A 25,040-nucleotide genomic window follows, 5' to 3' on the forward strand; every position below is an offset into this window, starting at 1 on the left:
CTGGTGTATACGATCCGAGCTGCAGCGGGGGGGCTGGAAAGGACAGACGTGGGACAAGAACCGACAACGACCGCTCAAAACCAGCAAATGAACAAATGAACATTTAATTCAACATAGAGAAAGTGGAAGAAGCGATAACGAGTTCATTACCTGGTTTTGAGTCGTCGTCGGTTGTCCCGTGTTCGTCCTGTCTAGTACCCCTCTCGCTGCTCCTGAGACTCAAGGAAACGTTTCCGTTCAATGGAAAGTCGGTCCACGCAAGATGCTGAAATCACCACCCTGCATCACGGAAAAATAAAGAAATATGTGGGCATTGTGTGCAGAAGACATGCATCCACAGGTGGCTCCATTTATACACTAATTTAAAGAATAATATGTCTGGACGGCTCAAAGTATTCAAATACTTCCTTAATGTATCTATATTTTTGTATTTAATTACCTTCATCATAAAGTATTTAAATACATGAAGACATGTAGTATTTTGTATTTATATTTAAATACCCTTAAAGTGTATTTATGCCCATCCCTACGGTGCAGGCAGTACTTGATGACTGTCCATGTTGTGATTACTCTACCCGTGTCAACCACTCGACTGACGTATGCCGGATACAACACGGCCAAAATTCAGCCACATGGTACCATGAAGCCTGAATGGACTCCTATCTTCACGTCCTTCCTTATCTCTCACTTACCAGCACCGCGAGCTGGCTAAAAGTTTCGTGGGTGAACAAGATGGCCAGCTTGATCTGTCGCTGTTCTGTCGATCTTCAGCTGTCGGGTCTCGAAGTAGGGAAACACGTCTTTGCAATCGTTATTTGCTCTTCAATAATGCGACTGCCAAGTGTTTTCTTTCCATCTAGTGTTTTGTGAGTGACCCGCTCAGTTGTTCATTCGGTACGATGCGCCGCAGCGCGCATACACGCTTGCGAAGTTACCTTCAATTAAAAAATTACTGTTTCAGTTTAACAAAAAGTACCTCTGAGTTTCTTTTTTTTTTTTTTTTGCTACGTCTTGCTAGGAAGACGATGCATCGAATGACACCTTGATCACGCTTCTAACCCGACCCCCTCACACCGATTTTTTTGTAAAAAATGTGCAATTTGTCGAATTTTCGCAACTTCCCAATTTCTTACTGCAGCTTACAGTACACTGTGGGGGTTGGATTTTTTGCGTTTAAAGTATAGCATGGGGGCTATACAACAAAAAATTTTGAGGAACAAGTGCCAGAGCTTTATATTGCAAAAAAGACAAAGAATCGTACCTAAAGTTGTGCAAACTTTGCAAATTTCGTGCGCGCCACAAGCGTCGAGCCCGTCGAGTGCGATGGTAAAAACAATGCTTACATACGATAGAATGTACTCTGCTTTATCAAATGAGACACTCTTTTAAGCGCTGTGTGCCTTACGTGGGCAGTAATGCAAGCTTAAAACTACAGATGATTTCGCCAAGAACTGCATCTTTGAGGGGCTCTGCACCCCATAAATTTCAATTTTGTAGAAAAGACGAACGTTCCGTTGCTTTTGTAATCCTAAGGAACCACCAAAAAAATTCACAAAATTCTAGGGGGGGGGGGGGGGTTGAGCGGCGCCTCTGGGTCATTTCGCGTGGAATGGCCCAGCGCTAGAAGAACAACTTTCCGAGTACCGCCACCCTTTTACCTTCACCGCTGCGGTGTCTATTGGTCGAATTCTTACACGTGACTGTGGGCTGCCACATACCTCGCAAGTTCACAGGAGTGCTCGTAATTCGTAAATGGGTTGTTGCTTCCGATTCATTGCTATCGTCTTCGCAGTTAGGCTAGAATGAGGCCTTGCTTAGAGGCTAGAGGTTATTCACTTGGTTTGAAGCATGAGTGCAGCTTTAGAAGCTCATCTCGGCCAAAAATGGATACTGCACTTGTCTCAGCAATCGAATGACATCAATGTTACTCGTTTTCTAGTACCAAAGCCTTTGGCTCCAAAACGTCTGCACCGATGTCTCCGGACTTTCTGGGTGTGCGTATTGTTCTTGAGCACTTCTGGTGAGGTTCGTTTATTTCACGAACAAACATGAACCCATCAAACAGCAGATGCATGAATCACAGAATCGTGTAATTAAATCGTTTGATCACTAAAATCATGATGATGATGAAGGGACGCTGTTACTTCGTAATGGCAGTCTACATTGACCTTAATTGTGTGCTCATGCAATGTATTTGTGAAAATATTTAGGGTATTTAAATTAAATACAATATTTATATTTCATATTCAAATACTGAAGTTACAAAGTATGTATTCGAAGCGTCTAAATACGTATTTGAGCAAAGTATCTTGTGTTTATGTTAAAATACATCAAAAATATATTTATGCCCATCCCTGGATAATACTCAGATGAGTGAATTGCGTGATGATACGCGGGCAAATCGCATCAAGGCAATGATTTCTTCTTGTCTACGTGTGAGGTATATTTAACGGGAGAATGAGTGGCTTCTGTAATGTCAGAAGGCTCATCACAGCCGTGATGTGATCGTGGTATGGTACCGTAATCATCTCAGTTCGGAAGTGACCACTACCCCAGACAGCACAATGTACTGAAAGCCGAGTGCAATAGCGGTGGACGGGTAGGTGGAAGGCCTTGAACAGACTCGTGAAACCAAATAAAGTTGATAAGACACATACCGTCCACCCGTATTGCACTCGACTTTCAGTATATATTGTGCTGCTTGGGATATCACTCGTATGCTTCTGGAAGCTCGTTTTAGACTATCGTTCCGATACATGTCATGTAACAGACATGAACATTGGTGTCTTGCGTGCCGATACTTTTTCAGAATCATAAAAAACCAAGCAGTCTACACGTCAGTCTGAACGAGCCGCAAAGCTGCGCATTAACGCGCGTCTGTTTCGTGATTTCTGTGAATCTTGATGAAACAGCGAGCGAGTTGTGCAATGATACAAAGGAACATCGCAACCACGAGTGACTACGGTTATGTCACGTGATATGGTGATAATTCGTGGCTTTACGTCACCAGAAAACTTTTGTCACGAGCTTCGCCAAACAGCTAATGTAGCCCTACTTAGGGTTCTTTGCCATGCAGTGAAAATGATCTTGGTGACAGTGTTCTATGTCGTGCGGATGACATACCACATGGCACGACCCAGACAGAACACTATCTCCTCCGGACGTTCGAAATAGATCCCACGTCAATGTCCTGAAATGGGTATCAGGTGGACATCTCTGGCAGCTATATGAATGAATGTCTCTAACCGTACATCCGCAGGATGTACCGTAACGGCCGTTTGAAGAATTGTCCGAATAGAGTCCCTGACGGGATGCTGGATGGAGCATTATCACAGGAGAGGGAGAAACGTGGCAAGGTGTGTGGCGGCATGAGTTCGACTTTTGTTGAACAAACTGAACGTCTCAAACCAAAAGTAGTAAGAAACATAGACGTTATCGTTATAGTGAGCTAATACGCAAAGCAGTTCTTCAGTCCAGTGCTATCGGTATACGCAATCGCATTAAACTCACCCTTTACACCTCACCCTTCAGTTCGACTCGCAGGCAAACAGGACTCTCGAATTCGTGGAATCGCGGTAGACACGCAATATTAGTGGAAACTTGGAAACTTATACCACTGCCTTTCTAAGTGATCTTCGTGGTTCTAAGAGTTTTTGTTTCTTAAAACTTTGTGCCCTTTGTCCGTAACGGAAATACCAGAAACAAACAAAGAGGAGCAATAGAGAAAGAAAGATGCAGTGGCTGAAGCTGAAACAAAACGGCAGAAAAAAACACCTAGAGGCCTAGTAAGAATCTGTCCACTTTCGCATCACCTCAATAAACAGTATCAATAATAATGAGAAAAGACAGGGCCCTTAGCGCGTACGCGTCTCCCGGCATCTCCTTGTAACTTCCTGCGAGGACAAACGACGTGTATTTGTGGGAAGTCCAAACCGGTGGCCACTCGGTGATGCGAGGGACGCCCGTCAGAAAAATGTCTGTCTCCCATCGAGATCCGAATTTCCGGGAAAGGATATCCCTAGGGACACCACGGGAAATTTTGTTCTGTTTGGGGAAGAGGATATGGAATGGAAAGCGGCAGCATGGCTACAGTAGCTGTAAAACAAAATTTGTTATAGAGTATCGAGAGATAGGTGAACACTATAGTGCACTGAGGCTATGGAAATATATCGCACGGTAGTTTACTTAATGAATGTGGTTGTACAGCGTAATCACAGTGGGAAGCTGCATATCTCCTCCTAGGAAGAGATAAATTTATGGTGTGTGTCTACTGTCTTCGCTGGACAGCAATGCCTCTATTTCGCTCAGCGATTTTGTTGCAGCTGGATAGCTGGCACTTCCATACCTTCTGATTATGATACCCCACCCTGACAGCGTGCAGATCACCACATACCCACGATGCTTTTGCCTCTCTGTTAACCTTTTACGATTGAACTCCTTTTCACTGCACGCAATCCGTGAGGTGTGCGTCCGTTCAACATATTACTGCAGCCACGTGCGCACATGGTTGCTGCTGCAGTTGTTCCTAAACTTTGCCGCTGTCAATCAAAATATGGACGACCTCGTCACCACTCCCCCCCCCCCCCCAGTTTTTGTCGTCGCGATTCACTGTCATTTCATTGGAGGGAACTACATTCATAGCGACTTTTAATATCTGGGCCAAAACGTCTTGCACAACGGCATGCTTCGCTCACCGACGACCCAGGCGAAACCTTTTAGGGTGTGTTCACACGCGCCAACTTTCTCCACCAACCACGAACAACTCGAGTTGGTCTCCTGAATTGGTCGGCGACCGAAAACTTGGGAGAGGAGCATTGCCACGTGACCCTCGAGGGCGTCGAGCAATTTTGTTCCTGCCGTACAACCTAGCATGGGTTCAAATCCTACAGGGGTACTCGTGATTTTTCTTTTTATTATTATTTACTAGCGCCATACAAATCAATAAGCATTTTATGGAGATACTGGCGATCTTCTGCCGAAATAAAATGACCTCGCTTGGATTAATGACAGTCGAACAATGTCACCAGCGGTTGGATGTGAACCCATCTACTCCGGTCAACGGAAGGTTGTCTGTCGGTGGAGTTACTGAGTTGGTACGTGTGAACGCGGAGACGGCACCGTCTTGAAATTCCTCATAAGACATGGGTTCGAGTTGGTGCAGGAAGTTGGCCCGTGTGAACTCCGGCATAGGTTTTTGTGGTCCGCTTTTATTCGAGAAGACGCCATTGCGCGTGGCACCATGAACGCAGGGCGTTCGTGTACGCCACGATGGACGATAGACGTAGACGGTGTGGGACGTAACAAAAACAGGAGGTGTACACGCGCCGCGCGTACAGGGAGCGGTAGTACACAGTCGTTCACATTCGCACCTGCAGACCAATGCAAACGCAATTTCTAAGTGGCGCGCTGCACTGGCGCTGGCGTCAATGATTGCGTCTTAAACCGTTTATACAACCCGATCTTGAGGCACTCGTCGTGTCAGGTGAGATGGGACTTCGCAAGCGGCCTCCACCCACAGAAGAGGAGCTCCTCGCGGCGCACGGCAACGGCACAAGACTATACGTATGTGTGTCGCTTCAATGCACCGTTCTGGTCCACGAGAGAAACTCGTATCCTCAACCCAACACTGAAACACGACGGTAACTTTGCCGGCAATAATTCAAAGACATTCTAGAGCGCTCGTATCGGTGGTGTCGGTTGCGTTCTTGTATTCTTGGTGAGCTGCAATGCGGCTATCTGGCATCGTAACACAATCTGGCCTCTTCTTGTATGTGGCTTCCTGAGTCTTCATACACGATGCTTCCCATATCGAAGAGAACCTGCGGAGTGGTGTCTGGAATTTTTTTTTTTTTTTGCATTTGTGGGCCGCTTCATGACCTCCCTCGGACCGCGTCGCACACCCCCTCCCCCAAGGGGGTCGTGACCCACAGTTTAGGAACCACTGGAAGAAATGACTAATGTCGGTTACAGATTATCTTCCTCAATATGCGCTTATGATGTTAGCACTGAAATTTCATTAATTTGTATGATAAAGAACACCAGAGACAGCATTACGTAATGGGGTGGACATATCTCGCATCAAAACATAAGGCACAGTAGAGTGAAAGACAGTCAGTTTATTTCTACAAAACAACTGTGTAAGATACATGGCAAGATTAGCAAACAACAGGAAAAAATGAGATGACACAATGTTAAATAATGCGCCGATATATTTATTCTGAACCCACTATAATATCAAAGAGCTCAACAAAGAGCACGCAGTAATATTTTATGCCATAATATCAGTCAGACGAGCCGTAACCTATCGCAGAATACGATACAAAGAAAAATTGTAATCTCAGTGTTACAGGAAAACATGGCAAGTACAGATTGCAGTGACAAGCTTGCAAAGTGTTGTAGTAGGTGCTAGCGTGGGAAGGGAGAATATAAGAATGCCTCACTCAGTTTGTATTGACTCCATGCTTCAACAGTGCAAAGCCACTTTCATGTAGAGTAACTGTGAACCACACGGGTACGTATCTTGACATCGACGAGTCATTCGTCCGCTGGTTTTATGTTGCGTCGAAGCCTGTACCCGTTTCGGTGTCGGGATAAGCTGCTCAATGCCGGGGCTCTGTAATATTCAGAAGTAACTACGTCACAGTAATTAAGTACCTCCGTATTAATTCATTCGATTATTTATTTAGACGCGGTAGTCAAGATTAATTATTTCCCAACTATTGAAAATTAGTAACCGCAATTGAATTACGTTTTGCCTGCAAGTCCTACTCAGAGCCCATTTAATTTCACTGTGCTGCTATAGGTTAGCTATAAATTTCTGTCCCCAGCCTTTTGTCTTTAGAAAAAGCTTCTCTACTGCACCAAAGGTACTGTAAAGCAGTAGAGCTGCAATCTCAGAAAATAACTGCCTACAGACTGGCAGGTGCATGACGCGAGTTCCAATTCTCGCTCTGGCTGTGCTGTCTGGAATTTTCCCTGGGTTTTCCGCTAGACCTCCCAGACGAATGTCGGCACGGTTCCCCAGGAAGTTGACCCAGGACGCATACTAACCCCCCTGTCCACCACTCCTTCCTGCTGTCCTCTCACCATCTGTCCACGTCTGTACGCCGTTCATAGCCATAGTTGCTAACACGGCATCTTAAAACAAAACGACTTTAGAAAATCTATCTACTCGACCGCCTGAGCCCCAGTACTCTTATGTCGTAATTTTCGTCGCAATTTTGCTCGTAGCTTTTCATAGAATTAAAATTGAAAAGTACATTGCATGCGCATAACACTGTGCAAAGACGAGGGAAGTCGACTACGTGTCGCCTACGTAGTCATCATGAGCAGCACGCCTGTCGGGAACGTAACGGGTGTTCATTTTTAGCCTTTATATATTTTTTATAAAAAGCTACGAGAGCAGCGTATATGCTGTTTTTGCAGTTGAGTTCTACAGCCAGGCGGACAGCTTTTGAAAGGGATTATCGAACTGCCAAATTACTAATTACCCGAAATTCATTAATTAACTTTTGAATTGGGGAATTCGGGGCAAAAGCGATATAGCAGATTGAGACACTATCCTCGTTGAAGCGGCGTTGAATAGTTTGAGCTCCCGTACTGATGTCATAATTAGACCTGCAGATTAAGTTGGATGTATCGTCGTCCTTACAACCTCAGACTATATAGCAGAAGCCGAGAAGCAATTGAGCGAAACCAAAATTTTCTTACCTTGAGATGATGGCCCTATGTCGTCTTTCTGTGGAAGTATCAACAAAGTAATCGATACCCTTTCTAGCCGTAACTTTATTTCTCCCGACATTTCCAAATTTATTAGACCCACGAAGCTGAAACCAGGTGTTTTTGCCTCCTCATTAACGTTCACAAGGAAATCCAACCAGGGAGGACAATTAGGGTGAGGTAGTCTATGTTGAAGACAGTTGAACTATTTCGTTAATAGCAGTCAGAATAATCGCATAAATTGTACCATAATTCGTTAATTGAATCCCCGAACCTTTGAGAAATGATCCACAAATTACTGTGGTGCTAAACCAGATATTTACGTCGTACGAGCCAAAAATGACTGGCTACATATTTTCATCAACTTACCCCACCCCATGGGTAAGTTGAGGACATCAAAAAATCAATGCCGAGTTTAAATTGTGTCCTTTGTTTGGGCCAGCCGAAACTGTCAGCCACGAGTAGTGCACATGGAAACACAGAGCGAAGACGCAGCATCATAACAGTGAGGTCATATTTTATTAGCCGAGGAGCAGAAATGAGCAAACTGGAAGTCAATGCTCGCGAAAGTTACAGATGGGACAAAATGGCCCCTCAAACCTCGACCACATCTGCAAAACAGCGTCTCATGTCTTTCTAAAAAGTCACGTGCAGAACGTCAACTCGTTACTTCAAAGTCCAGACAACGACTGTGCTCACCCTGGTGTCATAGACGACAGAAAGAAATTTTAAAGAAAATGCCACGCGAAAAGCACAAACTATCCTCAACTTGTCTTCAAAGTAGCCCCACTTTACCCTCATCAACACCCCTACAGAAAAATTTCGTCAGGCGCATTAGCCACATCCCACCCCTTCTAGCTCCCTTCGTATGTAAAGGACACTGATGATCTTCTCTGTAAGATTGAACTGAACTCAGTTACGCTATTCTAGATATGATGGATGTGGCCTCACCGTACACTAATATTCCACACTCTGAGGGTCTGAAATATGTTAAGAGATTTCTTCAATTATATCCATCCGGTATTCTTGGAAGTGCTGCCATAATGCCTGTTTCGAACTAGTTTTAAACTACAACAACTTTGTCTTTTCTAACACGCACTACACACAAATCCACGGGACCGCTATGGGCTCACGTGTGTCCCCAAATCATGCAAATCATTTAAGAGGGTCGTTTGAAATAACACCGTTATAAATAACACAAATAACACGTTTCGGCATACGCCCTTTGGTTTATTACAGATATATACACGATATAATCAATATCTGGTCTGGTGATGAAACATCCTTGAAGCGGTTTTAGAACCACTTTGGTTCTCTACACAACTCTATTAAATTTTCGTGTAAATTTTCTCACCAATTCCGTTAATTTCCTTGATGTTACGGCGTCTCTGAATGCTGGGAAACTGATTACAGATCTTTATAAGAAACCCCCAGACAGGCGGCAATACCTACATTTCAACAGCTACCTTCCCCACGCACGAAAGAACAACACTCCTTACGGCCTGCTCTTGAGACTAAAACGAGTCTGTTCTGATCAGGACGACTTCTCCAGACACGCTCGCGAGATGTAGACAGATTTTTTTAAAACGAGGCTGCCTACAGTCGCTAATTTCCTACGCTCTTGGAAAGGGTAAAGACAGAGACAGAAATCCCCTTCTTAGGCCAGCCGCAAAACCTGAATGCTCCAACATAGTTTCTGCTAATCCGTATTCCAAAGCTCCCAGCAACTGCAAATTAATTATAAATCGCCATATTAATATCCTACACACGTAGTAAATTAAAAGACGTGTTCCTTCACGCACCTTCTGCGGCATTTCGGCGTCAGCGCAACATACGTAACCTGCTTATTTCGTCCGAATGTACAGAAACAATCTCCAGGATATGGCCCTTGCAGCAGAATGAGATGCCAAGCCTATAAATTTATTTTTCCGTCCACATCAGTCCATATAGCAATGCCAGCAATTTTAATTTGAAAAGAGGACAATCCTTGAACTGTAATTCCTTTAATATATATATTGTATGATCTTCTGTGAGACATGTGAAATTCAGTACGTCGGCGAATCCTCCAATTGTATGCGAGAAAGATTTTATGGGCACAAGGGGGGAGATGTAATTCATAAACGTTCAATCCCTGTATCTGCGCACTTCAGGCTCCCTAATCATGACTTTATTGCAGGTCTAAAAATTATTCTTGTAGAATACGGCTTCGTGAATGACTCTAAACACAAAAAGAGAAAGTCCTTCTTGATTGCTAAATTTAACTGGTAAGCACATCGTGGTATTAATGTCTTTAGAGGGCCGCTTTACCAGATAATGTAGAAGGTCACACATAATACCTCTCCAGCTAATGCTAAACCTAATTCGTTTTCTCACACCTGTGCCCTTTATATCTGTCTCCCTTTGTATTGTATTGTATAAAAAACGCTAGACCACCACTTTCTTTTTTTTTCAATTATGCTGAAACAACTGTACTTGTTCAATGTTAGGGGTTTGTAATTTTAGTAGTTTCATCATTTCTTGACTGACACCGGATTGTATCATTACCTTTTTCCCCACTGTACCTGTCTACTATGCCACGAGTTCCACTGTACGTATGGACATACAAAGAAAGCAGTTACACAATCACAACATTTCGAACGAGGTCTGTTCTTTGTCAAGTGAAGGGAGATTGTTAACTTGTCACCAGAAAGCAGAGTCAATAGGAGGCGCAAGGACGGTGGCGGGGGAAAGACGATTGTGCGGCATTTCCTGTGTTCTTGGGGACACAGAGGGTGGGTAATAAATTCTGTGTTTGGGGTCCTGTCAAGTGTGCCATCCAGTGTTGTACGTATCGCCGTTACAAGTAACGCCGTTACAGTAATCGATACTATTTCGGTATCGGAGTGCGTATCGCGATACTTCTTTAAACCGGTATCGGGAAAGTATTTTCGTTACAAATTTATGGTAACGCGATCTCTGTATCGTTACCGATACCGATACTTTTTAGTGCCCCACCCTTTCTTCACCAACCATATTTCTCACCCTTATTAATTGTTAACGAACCGCCTTGCCCTCGACAAGAAGCCTGTGGACACGCCTACGTGCTCCATGACCGGAATTCTGGAATTATACCAAACACATCTTCACTGTTTTTTTTAGAAACTGGTGGAAATAACCTCCAGTTTTAACAAAAGAGTTGAGGTCAACGAACAGAGGTCAAGTCTGTGACAAGTGCGCTCTGGATTCCAGAGCCGCCGTGTCGCACTGAGTCACGCTCACATATACTCTGTTATTGTTAACTTCGGAAAAGTGTTCTTTGTCGTTGGACTCCGGGGTATATGTGGGCGTGAGGGCCTGACACAAACGTAATTGTTACACTGGTCTCTGTCAGCTGCCGGAGAGACCACGGCCTGGAAGGATGGCAGAAGAAGATTTAAGAACCAGCTATTGACAAAAGTTAAGCAAACTGTCCGAGCTACATAATAAACTAGCTCCTTTTTTTTTTGGAAAAATTACATTCTTCCAATTTGCTTTTCGAATTGGATGCTCACGTAAGCGAGATTTCTATGTTGCACCCCTTCGTATTTCAAACAAAGGGGGGGATATGTTTATTAAGAAAAAAGAAAGTATCGCGTTACTTTTTTTAGTAACGGTAGCGGTACTTCGTTACTTTGAAAAAGAAATATCGATATCGGTATTTCGACACTTTTTACTCAAGTAAAGACTATCAGTATCGCGATACCCTATTTCGGTAACGGGTACAACACTGGACTGCCATCGCACGGGGGGAGTGGGTAGATGATTAACATAAAGAGGCGCGTAAGCTAGACATGTGTGAGGCTATAATAGCCCGGTTCTGCTGTACGCTGTTTGTGTCTTCACCTGATGAAGTGCAGGTTCTGCACGAAAGCTTGTGAAGCTTGTGCTTCATTCCCAGGACTTCCCCAGACTGGAGTACGTATGTTTTCCTTCAATGAAATAGAAAAAGTATGATGGTGGGTACTGATGTGGCCTGCGACTTGCTAAGATCATACGAAAACAACAACAACTTTAGTTCAGGATGACGGGTGGGTAGTTTCATCGCCGGGGGCGATACACTACCCCGGTGCTGGAAGTGAAGCGGGGAATGAAGGAATCGGTCCCGTTACAATGAGGATCGAAGTCTTGTGACGTCCAAAAAGGCGAAGAGAGCCTTGAGGGCAGCGCGGTCGTGAGCTGGACGCGGCCAGGGGCCAAGCAATTTTGCGAGGGAGAGGGGGCGGGAGTCTAGCTCGTTGAGGGAGGCGGAGAGTACGGAGCGGGAAGGGTGGAAGTGTGGGCAACGGAAGAGAATGTGCTCCAGATCTTCAACAGCACCGCAGTGACTGCAGTGGGGAGAGTTAACTTCTCTCAAGCGGTAGCGCCACTGGGCTGTGAAGGCCACGTCGAGGCGCATTCGATGAACAAATGCGGCGTCTTGACGAGAGATATGTGCTGCCATGCAGAAAGCGAGCGCTGGGTCAACCCTGCTCAGCATGGCGGGGGGTAGTATGTCAGCGGTCCGTTGGCGGGTAGCCAGAGGAGTCACAGGGCTTCGAAGTATGGATCGCCGACCCTAGTAAAAATCTGTCTGAGAGGCCTTTCAGGATTTTCTGAGAGGTCTGAGAGGACCTTTCAAATTCCTGTGAGAGGTCTGAGAGGACCACTCAAGCCTCTGTGAGAGGTCTGAGAGGACCTTCCAAGTTTCTGTGAGATTGTCTGAGGGGATCACTCAGGCCCCTGTGAGTGGTCTGAGGGGACCACTCAAGCGCTTGTGAGAGACCTGAGGGGACCCTCCAAGCAGCCGTGAGAGGTCCCAGGGGACCCCTCAAACCCTTTGTGAGGCCCGGGGACCTCTCAAACGGCCGTGAGAGGTCTGAAACGGCCTCTCAAGTCAACGTAAGAGGTGTGCGACCCTTCAATCGACTGTGAGGGATATGTGAAGGCCTCCTGAAGTGCCGTGAAATGTCTGTGATGTCTCCCAAACTGCCGTGAAAGGCCTCGCAGTGCATCGCAAGCGCCATGAAAGCTCGATTATGCCTCCTATGACTATTATATCGCTGATGTACGGATTCTAACATTGTTTTGCCCTTCGTATGATCCATGCCGTACGGCCCTCCACAATTAATAAATGCCACCTCAAGCACATGGAATATGTGTGCACTACCAGAATTGTCGTTCGCTGTCGCATCGGACCCTAGCCCACTCACCATGCCAAGAACGCTGAGAAAGACATTGCTCAAATACAAATAACTGCTACGAAAATGCAGCAAGCGGGAACAATGCCAAACTTCATCTTCCTCTATATTTTTTTAACTAATCAGTCGCTGCACCCGCCGCTCGATCCTGACACCTGCGGCACTGAGTATAGCGTCGTTCTTGTACGTGACACATGATGACGTAAAATTCGCGTGCCGCTCGATGAACGCGTAAACTTTCGAAAAGTACCGAGAGGACGCCACGATGTGCTCAGTTGGCCCCTCTTATTCCACAGCAGACACCTTAAAGTTAATGTGGAAAGCAAAAAAGGCAGTTCAACAGATGTGGGGTATTTAATAAGACAGTTCATAATTCGTAGCTTCATATGTCGCGATACAACTGCATGAACATCTGCGGTCAGTGGTCTCTCTTTAGATAATTTATCCCAAACATTTAAAGACATTTCTCAAACCTGTAAAAAATGTGTTTCATATGTGCATGCCTTCTTTTACTTTTGTGTGGTTGCACCTTCCACATTATTTCCTCTACGTCTGTTGCTTGCACTATTTGCTGACCGTGTTGCTGAAATTGAAAACATTCCAGGTCAATACAACCGAGAAAGGCAGAATATATTTTGCATGCCTTTCGTTCATGTAGTTGATGGCCATGCCCACTGCCAACATGCTCGTTATCTCCACTCTTCGCAGACTGTTGCTGCTACAGCCATAAAACTGAGTGACCGAAGCTCCCAAAGAATGAGAAATATGGTTATGCTTGTTGTTAAATGTTTTGCAGGCATAACCTGCAAAGTGCCAAAACATTGTCGCATATATGTTCATAGGCTACTTAAAAGAGGCATAAGAAACTACACTATACATATCGCCAAAGCTCTTGACTGACTGCAGACTGAGAAGGACGAAGTTCACTGAACTGAATCGTGAACCTTTGAACTGGAACTGAACCTTTCTCAAGAAAGGTGCATGGAGCTGTCTTTCTGCATCTTTCCAAATATACGCAAAGCGTTTGACCGATTAGGACCGTGGTTTTTACTTGCATTGTTTGGAGTTAGCGAAAGAGCAGCGTTTACTGCCCTGGCCATACCTGCTGACGTTTCTGGAATATGTTTCGGAAACTAACATGCCGCAACACTCATTTCTGTTAAGTTGAGTTCTGACCCGTGCAGCATCACCGTGGTTTTTACTCGCGTGGCTTCCAAACCGATAAGCTCAAAAGGACGAAAATCACTGAACGGAGGCTACCCTCAAGAAAGGTGCACGGAGCTACCGCTCTGTAACTTTCCAAACACATGCAAAGTACTTGACTGACTGCGAAGAACCGCAACACTCATTTCTGTTATTTGCAAATTGCCCTGTCACCCACAGGTACCATTAACGGTCGTTAACAAGTTGAGTTCTGACCCGTGCAGCAGGACCGTGGTTTTTACTCACGTTGCTTCCAAACCATTGAGTAGAAAGCGTGAAACTCACTGATCCGATGCCACTCTCAAGAAAGATGCCATCACTTTGCATCTTCCCAAATATATGCAAGGTGCTTGACTGACTGTGAAAAAACCATGACTCTCATTTCTGTTACTTGCAACATTACATGCGTTGCTAGGATAATTTATTCTGCTGCAGCACTCAGCAAGAGGCAGAACTTGCATGCTAATAACGAACAGAACTGAGAAGGTAGTACTGTTTATAAGATAACATTACTCCCTTTCGTAGTAGTTCGGCATTTCACATAGATACAGTTGTTGAAGAACCTTGACACACACACAGATTCCTTCAAAGTCGTTTGTCGGGTAGACCCCGAGGTTCTCCAGTTGGAGGGACGATGCACTTGTGGATGTAACTTGTGCTGCACAGACAGTGTTCCTCGATTAGTTTTCTGCACAGGAAGAACAATCCTTCCCGTCCAACAGGTCGGACAATCCATAACACCTCACAATATGTACCGTCCGTCACCTTTATATAACGTGTACACGTCCTCTTGCACCGCTTGTATGCAGCACAGTGAATGTCCAATCCATGAACACTGACCCTGTGGAACTTCTGAAGTGCAACCGCATAAGAAAAATATGCAGCCAATGCAACTTCCTCGGCAGCTGAGAACCTTCCATGTTGTGGTGAACCCAATGTGCCTTCTCTGTGACTGGTTGCCCTCTTCATGAAGCTCATGAAGGGCATCTCCATGTGATGTGGAAGTGCTGAAATTCCTGCTGTGAAGAGAAGGCTCTGCCGCATAACCCACCCCTCAGCGACTTGTAATGGCGCCCCCTTGTGTGCTGTAATGAGCTGTAGAAGTGTTCCATTTGCACCCTCAAAAGGGAACATTGATGTAGCCCACAGAGGCCCAAGTTTCATCACAGACTTGGGCAAATGTATTAGGAGATGCATGTTTGGTGTTTCCGCACCCTCACCGTACAGGCTAGACACCTGTCGCACGAAGCACTGAAGGAGGTTTTCAGAGGCTGCTATGTCGTTCCGCTGTACCTTTTTTTTAGCAGAAGAAAAATACTTTCAGAAAGTAACGACATGTGAGCGAGGTACTGGACTTTTAACCCTCTCGGGCAACGTGAAAATAAGACTGGTGGTGTTATCCTCGTTAGCCTGTCAGCAATAACACTGATGAGTACTCCGATATAGTACGGTGACCCTGTACAAGTCATCCAAGCCTCAGTTAGTTGCTTCACCACGCCTTCTAGAACACAGTGCATATAATCTGGGACAACACTCCACACGAGGTCCAAGGTAGGAATTCTTGCAATTGGAGTGGCCCCGAACAGGCCGCGCACTGTTTCACCACTTCTTGTTGCTGCCCTCATGTCGTGTAGTACACCACGATGTGTCCTCTCTAGCTCAGTCTCTGAGAATGGATACTTCAGCACACCTGGAAGAGATTGCACAGTCAGAAACATTGGTGACCACACATTAACAACAATGGCAACACGAAATGGATCAAAACAAGTAATCCTGCTTCCTTGAGTATATGCTAAACATCTCTGCATGTGCAATGGGACGGGGAAACCACCTATGGCTACAAAACACGCAAGGAATGCTTTTAGTAATGTGATCCATGGCACATGTAAAGGCAAAAGTCTGTGCTTTTGCAGACAATTTGTGTGTGCTAAAATCAGTATCAGAGCATCTCAGGGACATGTGCCACAGTGGAGGTCATCACACGTAATGTGCACTGGTCCCAATGCAATGAACTATATAGATACCCTCCGACAATTCATGGGTAGTCCTCATCGGCACTTGTTGAAATCATTACGAATATTATTGTCAAATTAGCTGCCCAAAAACAAGATTTATGGCATGCCCTCTACATGCAGATACTGTCCTATGATTATAAGTTTTAACTTTTAATAAAGAAAATGAATACATACCGTTTACAAGCGTGCCCTTCTGGTAGCACCACGGACAACCAAAGTAGCCGTTGAACTGTTTCCTATTGAGTACAGTTGCCCTAGCCGGAGCGTCAGCCATACAGCATACTGCATGTACCATAGAGGAGAGTGTCTGTCCAGTCCTGAAACACTTCCACATGATTGGCCCTGTAGCCAAGAGTCGGTTGACAAATTCGCTGAGGAACATGAACATGTTTGGTTTGTGTTTCCCGAGCCCACATAAAAGTAGGTTCTGAACGCGGTGAACAACGGGAAGTTCATTGAGCATGATGTGAATGGGCCACATGGTCATCGCAGCAGACTTAAATTTTGTGGATCCGTCCGTGCTGAAACTCACAGTGATGTCATACAAACTAGAGCAAAACTTGTTTCGTGTTTCCGTGATGAGGATACCATCTGACAGATGAGTCAAAATATCAGCCACAGAGCCACGTGCAATCTTTTCCAGGTTTTCTTGTAGGGCTTTGTTAAAACGATTCACCAGGGCCCTCAGCTGCATCTCCAAATGAAAGACAATGAAAAATGATCCGTCCGAAATAAGAGTCGTGGTGGATGATGAAAGCTTGCAGCGATCACACTGTTTCCACGTCTTTACAGGACATTTTCTGTAACGTCAGTATCTCGTGGCATTCCTTGCAGAAAAAGTAGAAATTAACCATCTCGCTCCGTGTGCGCTTCCAGATCTTCCTGGTGCAACAATCTCACCAAACAAGGCATTGATGAGCCGCAAAGGCCCATCGACTTGCTCCCAGGATATGCGAGAATTAACAAGAGTGCTTGCGTCGTGCGTTGCCCTGGCAAGGTGTATCTGCCGTACATATCGTCCTCGTATTCTATATGACTTCGCTGTTGCTCCGTACCGCCGCTACCGTGAGCGGGTGAATCGTCGCCGTCATCGCTTGCTTCTGCAACGAACTCGTTCATATCGCCGTCATCGTCGTCATCTGACAAAGACTGTAGGTCACTGTCGTCTGAAATCATTCCAGTTGTTGCACTGCTAGGAAGTACGGGTTCGTTGTCTTCAGGGAGGGGTGGGTCACTAGGAGCTTCATTGCTGGTACCTGCAGTTGAACAAATCGCAGCCCGCCTTCTCTGTCCAGAAAGCGTCTGCTTCGGGACCACATATTCCTCTCCCGGTTCCAGATACCGCTTTCTTGTTCGCCGCTGGTTTGCAGACATGCTGAGTTTACAGATACACAAAGAAAACTAGAAAAAACGGTCGCGCGAAAACCACAATATGATGATGATGATGATGATCGTGAACAGTGATGTCGACAGCGGTGAATCGCTTGCGCTTGTGTAAATAACATGAGTTTGCCAAATAAATGGGAAATGTCACATTATTGTTCATGGTAATTTTATGTTGTTTGAGCGGTTCCTTATTTTGAATATTCATCATCTCCAAGACTCCGAAAAGCGCTGCTGTCCACAACGTGATTTTGTGCATTTTTCTTAGTCACGCAACATATATATTCACGCAACACCAACTCTTTGCAAATGAATATACTTAGAATTGTAAATCTTTATCGCATATTTCTACGAAGTCTATCACCCTGTCTGAATTGCTTGAACACATGCTTCAACATTTCATTATACGGTAGTGCGGTTGGTGCGCTGCTGTTGAACCACGCTTGTCCCTTTTGCCGGCCGTGTGTTGTCATCTTTGCACGTGTTTTGGTTCGCTCCGTCTAAACTTTTATAGTGTCTCACTTTTTTTTCCATTCTGTCACTCGTTTTTTTTTTCCTGCATACCTGGAGGAAGATGTTCGCGCTCATCCGATATCGAATTGACGATGCCAAGTCTGTCGTTCCCACGTCGTACATAAAGGACCTCAGCGCGACTGACGTTGATGACTTCAACCCGGACATTCTCTATGAAGTTTTTTGGAGTGGCGACGATTGCACGCAGGGCGGATATTACGAGGCGCAGATCATCCGGTTATCTGGTAAGCAGCCGAGACATACGCGACAAATGCATTGTTCACTATGCTGTGTCAATTATGACGAAAGCTATTATTGTCAGTTATAACTATGTCCTTTCGCACCGCTATACAGAGACAGAAGATGGCCTTCAAGTCTGTCGTCGAAAGAGACAGAGACTGCTAGGAACTACTGTTAACGAAGCTTCCGGATCCACAAAACCAAAGGTGTGTGTTTTATGCACTCAAGTGCAGGGTGAAGCGGAGATATATTTTAACCGCCTGGCAAAAGGACACGAATGAATGAGTTTTGTGGATATCAAATGGTAGAAGTTGTCCTGTATTCGTAGCCAGTTTGCCCATTGATATCAAGGCACCATTAGCTGAAAGTTGGCATAATTGTGACATTCTTCCCCATTACAATCGTTGTATCAAGGTAGAAGAGAGATGAAGAATGGCAAGCCTATGAGAATAAGGCTAACAAATAAAAGTTTACCCAGTTAGAAGCAGGAATTAATTGTAATTTCAAGACTTTCGTGAAAAAGTCCTGCACTTCTTTAGGTAACAAGTGTTACACTGCGCAGCATACATTCATATATGCTGTGGTCACCAAAAAAAAGAAAGAAAGAAAAAGTGGACAGTGTTATATACAATGAGCTCAAAAGTACGGTTCAGAGTTAGAGCGACGGCACCAAGAAGTCCAGTTGCAGGAAACAAGCCGTTCTGCATACATAAGGAAACAAGATGTTCTAAACATCCCAAGTATGGGCTGAAAAATATTTGGGGAATAGGAAGCTGAACAAGGAAAAAAATAGTACATATTCAAAGGAATTCAATGTCAACTTTGCGGTGCGCTCGCACTTTCTGTGGTGCAATCGTACCGTTTCCTTTCTTTTTTCTTTTCTGCTTTGGGGTCTACCGGCTTTCTTTTTTTGGGGTAGCAGAATTCGCTTGCGCGAATTCAACCTCCCCTTGTTTGCAGACTTTTTCAAGGTTATTTTACCAACCAACCAACCCAACCTCAATGTCAACTTGCAGACGTGGCGATGCCACACAGGATAGTGCACCGCAAAACAGGTGCAGGGGTCAAATAGGATGGAAGACAAATACACACAAGATGACCTAAAAAAAAAGCACTCCAACATATGATGCAGAATTAGGGTGACGACATCTACGAAAAACAGTAGAGAGCAAAAGTTGCAATGCACGCACAATGAACAAGTGCATACTGCTGCATGAAAGTTTTGTACTTAAAATTAATTCATGCTTTTAACCGCGTAAACTTTTTATTTGTCACCAATACTAATGTATAGCCAGGATGTGGGTGCTCCCACTCTACGACATAAAGCTGTATTACTGTTGACTCAAAGGGAAGTACTGTAGGGGTTCAACGAAGTATTTTGTTTTTCTCACCCCGCAGAAAAAGAAGAGCAAAGATACCCTGAAGGCCGTCAACCAAGAGCGACAGATGGCCATTATGGATAGCTTGGAACCAGCTGAGGATACCGTACCTCGGCATGTTCATGAGAAATTGCACAACGAGGTAGCAGAGCTGAAAGAGCAGCTATGTAGGGTTCAGCTATTAAACACACAGCTGCAAGAAGCACTCGCTGTGAAAGTTGTAAAAGCAGGCAAGTTGTAAATTTTTCAGCTTTGAATACCAATGATCAGTTGCTGGTCGCTCTCTGTACATGGTTGCTGCTCACAGTATGCATGAGTGACTTGTTCTTTGCTCCACTTAGAGTGCCACCGCTGTGCCGGAAAAGCTGTGGAGGAGGCTCGACCTCCACAGTGCACAAATGACGAAGGAGTAATGTCATGGACAGTGCCAACTAATGCATTGCAAGAGCTGGAAAGGAACCTCCTCCAACCAGTCCAGGAGGTGACATTTCTGTGGGCCACAGCAGTGCACAGGAAGAGATGCAGCGTGCCTTGTCCAGGGACGAGCTGCAGTTGGCTGCCTCCCCAGTGCAGGAACCACAACCTGCAGGAGCGAACCTGCCTACAACAGGTATTACCCTCAACAGCCAGGAGAATGTTGAAATGGTAAGGACTCCGAATACTTTAAGTAAGGCCAGGAGAAGCTTTTGCTTTTCAGACTTAAAAAAAAAAAAATGTTGGCTCAAATTGTTCCAGCTTGCCTTCAAGTGTAGTACTAATTTGATTTCACGTTAATTGTGTACATCTGCTTAGTCTCACTCATTTGGTAATCGTGGTTGTATTATTAATTTCTGTAGACCTCATTAGGAATTATTTGTGTTCACAAGGTCGACATAGGCAACAATGTGCAAATCCCAAAACCGAAATGGGAAAGGTTGCCTGCGCAAAAGGTAGATAGCCGGTTCGTGAAAGAGGCGGCTGTAGTTGTGTGGGGCACAGACGTCCTGAGGAAACGGTCCGTGACAGGCACGCTGTCAAACCGTGCGAAACAAGAAGGTAAAAAAGAAGCTTATCCCAGCTTGAGCCCCGAAAAGGTGGAAGCACTGCGACGTAAGTTGTAATCTTTGCAATGTATTGAGATGGAAATCAATTTTACTGTTTTCTGTTGTACCACTTTTCTCAAAATTTCCATGCTGTGAATGTCACATTGCTGTTGTCTGCCAACACATGCACTAATTGAACAGGACTAAGTAGTGGCATAGCGTTGGGCCCTTATACAACTTAACAATTTGCCGTATAAACTACGTAATGTCCATATAGTCTGCGTGCAAATCCCTGTTTCGGAAGGAGTGAGTGGGAAGACTCTCTTGATGAGAGCTGGTAATGTGCTTCAATTTTTTGTGGTAGTGACAGTCAATTATCCATCATGAAGTTTGAATTACGCAGTGGCATCAAATTTCGTATGAATTAGCAAGCATTCACTGCCATACAAATAATGCATGTATGGCTTGGTATTGACGGAACACAGGGTGTGCATAATTTCCCCCAATTTGTGATATATATGCATATAATAACATATGTGTAACCATTGGGAATGGGTATAAAACTGAAGATAGGTCACGACAGCTTAAGTTGCCACTCCATTGTTACAATTTTTTTTTTGTTCTTTTCAGACTTCTTCATCCATCGACTAACTCAGGGTGAAGACCGTGTCGCTGAGCAGGATGCCTTGACGAGATCACGTTGTATCCGAAAATTTCTGAGCGAAAAATGTAACGATCTAAGGAAAGCAATGCAGCCAAAAAAATAAAGTGGGTTGCTCAAATGTACTGCTGTCTTGTCTCTGATGCTGTGCGTGTGCCGCCGGAACACCCTGAAAGCCGCCAACCTGAGAGGTACCCCCAGCCTGAGAGGTCCCTTAGCACACCAGGCCTGAGAGGTGTTTTTCATTACGGGATCGCCTCTCAGCAGTGCAATACGCGTCCGTTACACCGCAATGTGCGGGAACCCATTGGAGAGCGAGCCTATGTCCACAGGCTCATACGAAATCTCGCAGCACATCATACGAAATTCGTTCGGTGCGCAGGAAGTAGGGAATAACGTGTATGTAATTGCGCGGGCGCAGAGTTCGTTCACCCTGATATGTGGGGTACTTGTTTTGATGATGGCACTTGTTTTGATGAATATAATATAATATCAGTATGGAAGGAAGCAACGTCCCATGAATTTACTCGATGTGCGTTGGAACGCGAATCAAGAATGAATTCGGAAGAAGCGTTAGAGTTACAGCTGTCACTTCAGACAGTGCCCTTGTGGCACTATCCCGTTGACGTCGTAAGCCACGGATTTCATGTGCCTAGGTATCAATATACAAGTCACTCGCCCATGAAAGGAATATCGCATCCGTCGCCTTCCATTCCGAAACTACAATTTAATGCCAATTTAGTCCTCGTTCATCACCGACAATTGCGTCAAAAATCTTACGCCAATTAGTGAAGTCCAACAATTTAAAAACCTCTGATTGGGCGACAAAAACGACAAACACAGACAAGGTCTCAAAGCCTTGTTTTTTTTTACTTCGAAACCACGAATTTGAGACCTTGTCCGTGTTGTCGTTTTTGTCCCCAGTCTCGGGTTTTAGGTTATGGATCTATACCACCAGTTCGCTTGCTACCTCTCTATCCTCCCGTTCGTGCAGTTGTTTCTGTGCAATTTGATGTAATGCATGGCAAGACCAGACGACGGATGTTGAGGGTATTCCGAATTTCCTTCTGGAAGCGGCACTTGGAACAAGGCCAATCAGTGAGCGCCCTTTGACGTGGACAAGCCAATCAGGAGCGGCTGAGAGACCTTGGTGTCCGACCGCCGGGCGGGAGTGATGATGATGACGTCTACCTGTCGCGGAGATATCCGAGATCGATCGGCTAGTGGAATGCTGTTTCTGGTTAGCGTCGTACATGTTTGTGCAGCCAGGAGCGTAACACCATGTTTTACGGAACATGGTCATGTCAGCACTCACCCTGGTAAGCGAAAGTTGGCGTACTTACCGTGGTCTCCACACTATTTATGTCTCAGTGCGAGTGCGAAGCAGACGACATCGGAGACAATCACCTGCGCTGCACATCCCATTCGTGTGCCCGGCTTACGTTATTCTGGCTAGCTACACAGGAGTGCGAATCTGTAAAACGCGATGGCAATTAATGTTCTGAGGCTGGAACACATAGAAAGGACAAATACATACAAAGCCTCAGGTGCCTAAGAAATTACTGATGAAAGAAGGAAGTCACTGAAAAGGTTAGCCAGCTGTAGGACTCGAACCCACACCTTCTGCATTACCGGTCCAGATTACCGGTGAGGGGGATGAATGAGAGGGTGGTTGGTTTGTCCCTTCAGATGACGCACCCTTGGAAGTCGCTGGGAAGGTGTGTTAGCTTAGCTCAATTGGTAAGAGCCCTGGACCGGTAATCCAGAAGGTGTAAAACGCGTTTCATTAATAAGTAGGCTGTTTCTGGAAGCGAAACTTGGGCAAGTAGATTGCGAAACCATGCCGAAGGTTACCGTATCGACCTTATACACTCCTTTCTGGTTGTGATAGTCCCTTTAAACGCAACGCGTACGGAGATAAGGAGAGTATTTCACCCCGTGGATGGCGACGTATGCCCTTTGTATCACTACATAACTCATTAAGTATCACCTTTCTGATCTATGTACGGCAGCTGTTTTCGAAATCAGGGGCCTCGGATTTGCTCGAGGGAGCGTTACCACAAACAGAGCTGGTACCTTTGGCACGGAAGGTGTTGCCTTCCGTTGGCTGCTTCACTCCGCTAAATTTCAATTCAATTCGATTCAATTCATCTTTCTTTCAATACAAGTCAGAGTTACGTAGGGGTGGCCAAAAAACAGCTTTTGACTTTCTCATTTTGCTAGATTCTTTGATTTGCTCGTTTAATGTCACATATGTGCGCATCTGACACGTATATGACAAATACATACCCAACATATATTTTGCACTAGGTCTCTTGCTTGTATGTTGTCGTTTGGACGTCGCTCTATTACGTAAACTCGAGAGACCTGAGCCAGGAATGGTGGATGGTTTCGGTTTCCGTCAATGCGCTATGGACTGGTTCGCAGAGAGAGAGAGAGAGAACTGATTGCTGTTTTTTTATTTTTTTATTGCTTTTGTACTCGTAAGGACTTTCTACGTTCGTCATTCGTTGCGATTTCTTTGTTCTCCTAGTACAGCACTTCATATCACTGCTTCAACACGTTATAGGCCGTGTGGAAACCTATGCTTCCACAACCTCGGGGCGTCAGCCCGTCCGTTCCGCACGCGAAGGAACAAGCGGCACAACAATCAAACAACATCCAAAATTTATTCGCCTTTGAACAAAGCGTCGAGCGACAAACGGTCCCTCCGGAACACTGTGCTCAAACGTAGAGGCTCCGTGCCTATTTACACCCTGCTCTCACTCCCAACGTTACGGGTGAGTCGTCGCCTGGAAGACTATCTTTTCAGTCCTACAACGGTAAGATGCTGACCTGTGCCGCTGAGAAGGAAATAGCTACAGGTAGCTATCGGTGTCGTAGACGATCTCACAAATGGGATATGATCCGCAACAATTACGCTGACTCCGAACGCGCTACTCAGTTCCACGGGTACTGAGAAGGGTCGTACGTACGCAACACAATGCACAGAGCTTGTCTCGATCTCCAGTCTCCACCTTCCCTCCATCCGTGCGTTTCGCGGTTCTGTTATGACACGTGACATCGCAGGGTTGCTCGCAAACGGATCAGCTCGGCTGTATTTAGGGGAGACGAACTCGTCAACGAGCACTGTCCATGCCAAAGGATAGCTGCTTGCGGGCGGTCACAGGCTGGCATAGGAGGAGTCCATAAAAGTCTAAGGAGTACGCTAGAAGGAAACCTCCGGAACTGGGACGTACGGGCAAGGGGAGCGCCATATTGAATCAGGTACCGCTGCCGCGTCTCATGCAGAAAAGAATCTGGTAAGCATACACCAAACATAACGTCAAGAATTTTTTTTGAACAGCAACACCCTAACCCTATGAAACCCTATGATTTGGAAGAATGAAAAAAAAAATAAACAGAGACAAGAAACATAGACACGACACGGACGCCACGTGGAGACGCCGTCTCCGCCGCTGTCCCATTGCTATGGTGAGCTACCGCTGCTGCTCGCTCCCTCGACCAGCCCAACCAGCCTTGGCTACAAACCTGGATAGGGATAGACAGTGACAAAATCCATAGCCAACAGAACCAGCGGAGCAAGTGTTGCCAGCAGCTTTCGGATTGCGCCTGTTTTCACGGGCGAAAAGTACGCAACGTTCCCTCGGCTGATTCAGTATGCTGCCTCCTGGCGCGTGCATTGAGAGAGAGGGAAGAGCCCCGTTCAA

The 25,040-nt window shown here is 45.4% G+C and overlaps 1 protein-coding gene and 1 pseudogene across 1 annotated transcript in view; one reads left to right on the forward strand and one right to left on the reverse strand.

Annotated features, from left to right (window-relative positions):
• LOC135386441 (uncharacterized) overlaps positions 1 to 25,040 on the forward strand; it is a 97,111-nt gene that overhangs the window by 50,874 nt on the left and 21,197 nt on the right. The window lies entirely within an intron of this gene.
• On the reverse strand, positions 14,703 to 15,742 carry LOC135379130 (uncharacterized; annotated as a pseudogene).

The sequence above is a fragment of the Ornithodoros turicata genome, chromosome 1 (assembly GCF_037126465.1).
Source record: "Ornithodoros turicata isolate Travis chromosome 1, ASM3712646v1, whole genome shotgun sequence".
Lineage (NCBI taxonomy): Eukaryota > Metazoa > Arthropoda > Arachnida > Ixodida > Argasidae > Ornithodoros > Ornithodoros turicata.